Source organism: Corvus moneduloides, chromosome 10, assembly GCF_009650955.1.
Source record: "Corvus moneduloides isolate bCorMon1 chromosome 10, bCorMon1.pri, whole genome shotgun sequence".
NCBI lineage: Eukaryota > Metazoa > Chordata > Aves > Passeriformes > Corvidae > Corvus > Corvus moneduloides.
In genome coordinates this window covers 21,485,681-21,494,377 of record NC_045485.1, presented here as the reverse complement: position 1 = coordinate 21,494,377, position 8,697 = coordinate 21,485,681, and the positions used below count along the sequence as shown (strand labels likewise).

The window sequence follows — 8,697 nt, the reverse complement described above, 5'->3', positions numbered from 1 at the left end:
GCTGTGTTTTGGGAGAAACTCTGTTGTTTCCTTGTGATTTCTTGATTTATGGAGTGAAATCCAGTGAGCTGTCTCAGTGTACTGTTGGGACATTGAGGTTGGGGAGGCAAAGTCAGACTTTATCTCCCAGCCATGCCTTTCCAGGAAGCTGTATGGATCATTGCCATTTAAATGCAATTCATGTTTGGTTCAATATATTTAAATACCAGTGAAATGTCCTCAGCAATAATAGCAGACTGTTAATACATATGAGTATGAAATTCTTAATTAATTAGATGACATTAGATTACCAGTTGTATTCTCAAAACAGCTCAAAAGCACTCTTTTAAAGGGAATTAATATTTAATAGAGGAAAAAAAGCAACAGCATCCTGAAGTCTAAATTAAATGCGTGTGCCTTCATGGCCTTTACAAGTATTTTACTCATACTTTAATCTGCCAAGGAATTGCATCATAGGTGTTTTCTGCAACAGTTGGGGCTGCCCTGGGAAGTGCACCCTCCATCAGGCTTCCCTTCAGAGCCTGATTTCTCTTCTTAAACAAGGACCTGGGTACCTCTGTATGGGTAGGGGAGCCCCTTTGGCCCCTGTCCTGCCATAGGCAGAAGGTCTGTATGAGTGCAGGCAATGCTCTGGGCTGAGATTTGTGCCCCCAGCAGGAAGCAAGTGCCACATTTCACAGGATTATCAGGTTAACATTCCCACAGCTGGAACATTTGGGGTCACATCCCAGGTATTGCAAATGATGGCCATAACCAGGGAACGTCCCCATGCAAGGAACCTGTGAAGTTAATGCTCTGCATGTGGAAACAGCTGACTTGTCACAGCAGTAATGACCATTCCTCCAATGAATTAGACCCATGTATGTACATCCTTATTTGCAAATAACCCATAGGTGTCATAAAATAATTTCCACTTTCCTTCTTATGTAACAGAAAATGAGGCAGAAGACAGCTAAAGTGAATTTCAAGCTGAAGCCCTCTAAGACAACCATGTTGTTGCCAAAAAGACCCATTGTTCAGGGTAACTTGAGAAACCAGCTGCTAAAATTCAGCCACGTTTTTCAGGGCAGAAAAATTTATTGACCCTATCTTCGACACAAATAATCACCATTAGATTCCCTTGTTTTTAAAATTGGTTTCCACAAACTTTTATTTATCTTGCTTCCTCAGGACTGCACAAATCAGACAAAAAAATAGCGTGGTAGTCTCTTCTCAGCACATAAAGCAAGTATGAATAGTTTTGGCCATGGTTTTATTTTCATGACTGTTTCAGAGCTCCAGATGTTACTGCTCTAAACCACACTCGATACCAGCAGGGCTTCATTGGTACCTCTGTGTTACAAACACCACTAATAGTAGCAATAGTAGCGAGTAGCTCCTAAGTTATCTCATCTCTTCCTTCAGTTTTGCCCTTGCAACACCACGTCAGGACATTTTGCTGGAGCTGATGGAAAGGAGGGGTATTGATTTTCTCCAGATTGCCAGCTTTTTCTCATCCTGTGTGGTGCCCAGGGCTGGTGAAAATTGTGCCGGGAGCACAGGATGGTGCAGGCATGGCTGGGGCTGGGGCTGCAGCAACGCCTGCTCACTCCGACAGTTCACAGCAGGGACCTTGCTTGAAATCTCAGTGTATTTTTAGTTGAGCTATGTGAGGGATGAAAGTAGGGCATCAGCGCTCAGCAGAACTGTACAGACAGGTTTTGCATACGGAGCAAAACTGGAGAAAGCAGTGGGGGTTGGGCTTCTCCTTTTTCTTTCATTCTGCTGACTTTGTGCAAAAGTTGAACGTCAGGCTTTACCCAGTGAACTTACATGAGTTTGTATAATAGATGTGTGGGGGAGAAACAGGCTGTTCAGAGCCAGAGCAGAACCAGCCTGGTCTGCATCACCAACAGCCCCATGGGGGACAGTGACAGAGCTGAGGTGGGAAGAGGTGTCAGCAGTTTCCTCAAGACATGGTCCGAGTGTTCCTGGCTGGGAAACCGAGCAGGGAAATTGGCATTGCTTGGGGCGCTTCTCTCCAGCCTTATTTTGTGCTCTGGAAAGCAATTTGAATGGAAAATGAAGTGAGTTTGAGGAAGGAAAATGGGACAGAAATTAAAGGAGCGGAGTCTGGGCTTGAAAAACTCTTCAAAATGAGCATTTCTCCCCACCAAAAGGCAGTATTTTATTTTCCCTGTAAGGAGACAAAATGAACAGCAGGGACTATTGTTGTGGCAAGAACACCTGGAGATGTGCGAGCTGCAGCGAGAGCTCGCTGGCAGGGATAGCAATGGCATAATTTGCAGCAACATCTGCAGTTGGCCCAGCAACCATCTCTCCTCATTAATTAGCAGAAGCAGTAGCTTTGCCAGACAGTCCCATTGGCTTTTGCCTTGTTACTCTACCCATCAGCTAATGAGCCATCCTCTTCCCTTCCTGCTGAGTGTGGCCAGTCTGCCTGAGAATGGACACAGAAATCCAATGTGCATGAAAGGGGGTGGCAGTGCTTGCCATCATTTTGTGTACCTACCCTGCAGGTCACATTTACTACAACCCCATGATTCAGCAGCAGTGGGCTGTGGGCCTGTGGAGATAATAGCAGAGATTCACTGATGACTCCCCTGTCTCTCCCTGTGCATCTAATTTTATGCTGCAAGGCATGAAGCCATGTATGTACAGGCCTGGCTTTCCTCTCTGAAATTGTTTTGGATTACATGTAGTTTATTCACAATTGTGCTTTGATCCTCCAAGCTGACAAACATGTTCTTTGACCTTGCCTCATTTTCTCTGCCTGGAAATGATCCATGACACTGTCCTTCAGGAGTGATTTGGTTTCCACCAGTGAGACAATATCATAACCCAGCTCTGCTTAACCCCCATTTCCACAGAATAGTCCAGTTATGCAAGAAAGTAACGTGGATCAGGGGACCTCGTGGGCATCTTTGCCTGGCCATTCCATGCCATCTCCACTGCTGTGGTGATGAATTACTGCAGCAATGGAGAAATTAATAGAAGGCAGAGGAAGGCAGCAACCATTAGCAAGTCCCTAGCAAGCTCAGCTTTCTTGTCCAGGGTTGCACTTAAGATCAAATGTCAACTCCTGCATGTGGCTGTTACCTGGGGAGCTCCAGATCCTGCTGCAAGGGAGTTTCTCTCAAGTGGTGGCTGCCCATCCCCGTGGTGGTGCAGGCAGGATCCCGTTTGCCTGCACACAGCGCGAGCCTCAGGCAGTCTTGCTCAAGTCATTTCATGCACAGTTTAATTCTTTGCATAGTGGGGAGGGGGACTTATTCCAAGAAAACCCGATCCAAAATGATCAAGGTGGCTTAATAACACGAGGCAAATGGCAGTGCTATGGCCCTGCTAGACAATAGCAAAACACATTCGGATGCGCAGCTCAGACCTTGCTGCATTACACATGTAATTAGGTTGTTTCCATGGTAATGATCTAATTATGGTCTTCTTGGCTTTGTGTAATCACATTTGCTGCATTTTGGCAGAGCTGTTTTCCTTATTTTTGAACTGCAACACTTGGCAAGATGTTCTTTCTAAAGCCGAATAATAATTTTTGCCTGATGGAAACCGACAAGTCTGTGAGCTTTTATTTAAAGCAGGGTTGAAGGTACAAGACGAGACAAAACTATATATATAGAATATCTATAATATATATGTATATATAAAGAAGGATTTTTATCCCTGTAATTTCTATTCCTCCTTCCTTCCTACCTTTTTTTTTTTTTTTTTTTTTTTGGTGAGTGCTTAAAATAATGAATTGTAGCAGTGGCTCCCACATGGGAGTGGAAACTCCAGAGACCTTTTTTGTGTGCCTGGGGTAAGGGATGCACTGACCTTAAGGCATGAGGTTACACCTCTCTCTGCTTTATTTTCCATGTCTGGGGATGATACTGACTCAGACAAGATGCATGTGAAAAACGCACATTATTTCTGATAAACTCTTTCAGCCCCTGGTAAGAATACTTAGAGAGAGCTGGTGCAATCCTGGCCCCATTGAAGTCCAAGGGCAAACTCGATTTCCACAGTGCTGCAATTTGCTATGTGGCTGTTCAAACACCTTAAGAAAAAAATCAAATACAGAAAGCCAAACCTAGCAGCCTGGATTCTCCACCCTGCTGCCCCAGAGCTGGGCAAGGAGGGGGGTGTTAGACTTTGGGGACACAGGTGGCATCTCTTTGCTCCACCATGGCACTGCCAGGGAATCCTGCCGACGGATTTGTTGCTCACAAGTGGGATCCCCTTTACTAAACTCACCCCTTCCCTAGAGATCTGGTCATTCCTCTGTGTTATAGGGCAGTTTGGGGCAGGTGCAGAGTTCAAAGCTCTGCCAGAGCCACTACTCATAGGGATTTATTGTGGTCCGTGCTCTGTTGTACAGGAGAGGTGCTTATTATAGCCTGTAATCCCTCCTGAGGCAACTCCCTTCCTTGGAGTCAGCCGCCAGATCTGGCTGTTATTTATCACTTATAAAGATTTTTAAAGCTTTCTTGAAAAACAAAAGATATATTTCTGGCTTGAGCAATAAGGGATCTGAGGAAAGCCAGGAGATGAAAGGTCAAGCAAGAGGAGCTTGTGAAACCACACTGGAGCAGAACTGCAGGCTGTAGTCAGCCAGGAGCTTGTACTGCAATTGACAGGGCTATTCATGGAAAGGGTTTTGATTAGAGTTGCCATGACAATAGGAAACACCTAAAAAAGATCTATGAAATGTTATATCGGCATCAAGCCAAGAAGTTAAGCCAAAGCCTGCACTCTGGTTATTCCTGTGAGTCAGTGGCTTTCATCATAGCATAGCTAAAAGAAGGATTTGCTCCTCTGACTTTGAAGATTTGGGAAAACAGGTATGAAATGTAAATTATGATGGAAAAGATTCGTGCTGTAAAGAATTCGCTGTGGAAGGATGTTGGAAACTTTGCAAATACTGTTTGCAGCTCTTGCTTGCTGTACAGCACATACACACATGGGGCCCTGAGATTCTGATGGACAGGTGGGTATGGCTGTGTTCTGAATGAATACAGTATAACACCCACTCTGCGTGGCCTCTAGGGTCCAAGGATTGAAATTTCCATCTCTAAACCTTTACCAAGAGTTTTCAAACCCAAAATGAGTGGCACTGAATTTCAAGGACCCAGCAAAAATAATTCACTTTTGAAAGCAAAGTGTTTTCTCAAGATATCAGAGGTGAGAAGAAAACCTGGTGTTGCCAGTTTTTGAATGAATAATGATGTGAGGGAGGGTGGGTTTTTTTCCTTCATTTGAGGTATCTCTGAGTACAGAATCCCTGGAGCTTCCAGCAAGGACCAGAGACTGTATTCCCCTGACAGTTTTTTTAAATTTTTTGCAGAACTGACCATACTGTTAGCCCAGAAAGTTATGCTGCTGAGCCATATGCTTTGCTGTTATGTTCTGCAGAGAATAAAGCTGTGATTAGCTATTGCCACTTCAGTTTTAGCAGATTGACACCTCTCAAATGCCAAGATATACCCAAATAAGCCCAAAACAAATGCTTGTGAATGGACAGACAACTACATAGCAGTCATGGTAAAAGTCAAATGACAGCAGTGGAGTGGGGTGGGGCCTCAGGTCTGCTCTGTCACTTCTCCTGGTGATGTGAATGCCTTTTATGGGGACCTTTTAGTGGGTCACAGCTAATTTGACTTGTACATCTTCCTTGCAGAGCACCCTGATGGAACAGCTGCCTGAAGGGGACGAGCTGGGTCCTCTGTATTTTATCCATGCAGGACATCAGTACAGGGTACAAAACACAGCCAGGAGGGGCATCATCTCCTGCTTCTCCTCCTGTCTCCACCGTATCTAACAGACCAGCAGCAGAAAGGACAGGCTTGTCTCCAAAGAGAATAATGGCATGTTAATGAGAGCCCTGCTCCCTGAAACTGCTGGTTCTTGTACTTTGGCTCTGGTTGTGGTATTGGAGAACATGGAATACTATATTTTACTGCACAGGCTGCACAGATTCCCCCCCTGTGCAAATCCTCACGTGTGAAAAGCAGTTATCACCATCTCTTGCCTTCAAGGTATTGCATGATTGTAGGCTGAAATCAGAGCTGAGGAGCCTGTCCTGCTTTCCACAAGCCTGTGAATTTCATTAATGCCACCAAGGGTTTTATGTCTGCCAATACCAGACCCCTCCACTTTATTCTGCCCTTGTTCCCTGATTTTGTAACCCAGATATTTGCATAAAACAGAGCAGCAATGCCAAGTGCCGGTGCCTCCGTTCCTGCTGCACAGGCTCCATATGCTGCCTATCTGTGTCAATTCCAGGGAGCTCTGCCATTGCAGGAGGACAATTTTCAGACTGTATGTGTGTAAATTAGAGCTGACAGTCTGCAGTGTTAATTCATGGACTGAAGCTGATCTTTGCTCACACCCTACCCATCAGATAACCTTAGCACCATGATCAATACAGCCAGATAATTACAGCTAGCAGAAAAGCTAAGTGCAGGTTTCCAGGTTTTTTTTCATCAAAACAAAGTCCTAGGGATATGTTCCTGCCAAGGCTTAGACAATTCTCTGTTATTACACTGGGAGCTCACGCAAGCCTAATACTATAAAATACTTTTTGCACGAACACCCTCAAACAGAAATTCCCTCTCATCTAAATCTAGCTCATCTATCTTGGTATGAGTCTCTAATTCTGCATGTGTAGGGGGAAACTGTCCCTCTGTTTCCCTGTTGATCTAGTGCCAAATCCACTGACGTCAACAGCCAGGAGGAGAATGACTGAGAAAAAGGAAAAACCTGATCCATGAATCTTCAGAGATTTCTGAAGAAAAGTCTTTGGACTTTTCTACCTAAAGTTGGTTGATATAATTTCTCACTTGCACCTGGTCACCCCAGAACTTATTTTTCAAACATAGGTTGTCCTTTTGTTCTTTATATATTTGCTTTGCTAACTGTCGTGTGAACCTTGTCCTTTGCAGGCACTGGCTTTGGAAGAGATCCTGGCAAGCAGAAAGCCATTGTACACTGCCCTGGGAAACACAGCCTAGAGATATCCTGATTTTCTGTGTCAGGTGGAGCACCAAGGGAGACACTGCTGCTGACCACAAACATTAACTGCCAAGCCTAAAGGATATGGCACCATTCAATGCATAGTGTCAAGTGAAACATGGGTGTTTTTCCTATTTTCACTTTACAATATACAGAATCAACAAGGTCCACAAGGCATAGATCAGGGTACCTCTGTCAGGACCCAAGGAACAGCTCAGTGACGGATAAAACTCACCTCTGTGCACCAGAGCAATGCCAGTAGGTGAGCCCTCTTCATGGGCAAGGAGATGCCCAGCTCTGACTCCAAGGGCATCTGGAATTAAAGAGCAGTAGTAGCCCTGCAGTAGCAAGAAAGCAAAATGACTGCAACCATTAATTGCACTGCTATAAATTCTCTGGGATGAGAAACTTTCACACAGTTGTGAAGAAGCCATCATCAACATGGGCTCTGGTGCACATACACACACACACAGCATATGTACACACAGAGAAATCAATAGATTGCATATGGTGCACATGGCATAATTCATGACTCTTCCTGAAGGCTGTCACAAATCTGAGATGTATTGGTTGAGAAGAGTACTGGGGTAGTCTTTTAATTAGTCCACAGCTCAGCTGCATTGTAAAATTTACTCTCTGACATTGCATCCAAAATTTATAACCTTTTAAATCAAAGGAACATCTCAGAGTCTGTGTTTTTGCTAATTGGAGGTGTTAATGATAAAAGCACAAGCCCGGAAAAGTGACATGTTAGACAATTACTCATAATATTCAGAAGTGTTCCTCAGGCCAAGGTGTTACCCTATAAAAATTAATTTGGAAATATACAGGGATCCCAGATGTCTTACTCATAGCTGTATATTACCTGCTTGATGCTGGTGGAGGGAAAGCTGCCCTTTGCTCTTCTGTGGTGAATTCTTCCCAGGAGTGCTCTTAAAAGAGCAGAGTTTGGCTGCTACAGGGCCTCCAGCTCAGGCACATCCATGTGGGAGTGGAACAATTCCTGGTGAACCCAGCCAGGGCTCAGCATTCTCAGCGAGAACTAGCAATGACCCTGAGAGGACAGTATGGCACGGCTTTGAGAGGATTTGGCTGCTGGAATAGATGACTGTGGCTCTTGGCCACATGAATATATTGCTTCAAAAGACACACATTAGTGCCTCTTGGCTTCGTAGCAGCTGTTGCCAGATGTGCCCTACTTTTTGTTAGGCTAGGAAAGAGAAAGACGTTATCTTCAAAGCTGGTTTGAAGACATACTGAGTGCTTCCTGCAGAAATAGCCGTTCTCTGAAAAAGTTTGTGTTGTGCACTTGTTCCTCACTGCTCACTGGGCAGTTATTTTGTATGGCTTTCTCACACCTCAGAATGCTGCTGAAGTTGATGGCAAAAGCAGAGTCAGAAAACCTTGTGCCACTGGAAGGAGCAGGGGCTGTCATATGGGTGGTGTAACAAATGTCATCTCTACCTGAAAAGTAATTTATTCCAAAAGAGACTCAATATGCAATTGATTGGCAGGGAGTTGTTGGAAAACATTTATAAAAATTTAACCTTCCTTCATTCCCCAAATCAATTTGTTTTCAGTTATTTTGAAAAGTTTATTTTCAGTTTTGTCCAATTACACACTGTCTTGCAATGAGCTTTCCTTTCAAGCCGCACAGTTCCTTCATATTGAAATTTTTCATTTGGAAAA

The 8,697-nt window shown here is 44.2% G+C and overlaps 1 long non-coding RNA gene across 1 annotated transcript; it reads right to left on the bottom strand.

Annotated features, from left to right (window-relative positions):
- Positions 1-1,138: 1,138 nt before the first annotated feature.
- LOC116448940 lies at positions 1,139-8,031 on the bottom strand. Its single transcript, XR_004242167.1, has 3 exons — positions 7,874-8,031; positions 7,244-7,346; positions 1,139-2,038 (listed from the first exon to the last, which is right to left on the bottom strand). It is a non-coding gene; the product is annotated as an uncharacterized LOC116448940 (long non-coding RNA).
- Positions 8,032-8,697: the final 666 nt, after the last annotated feature.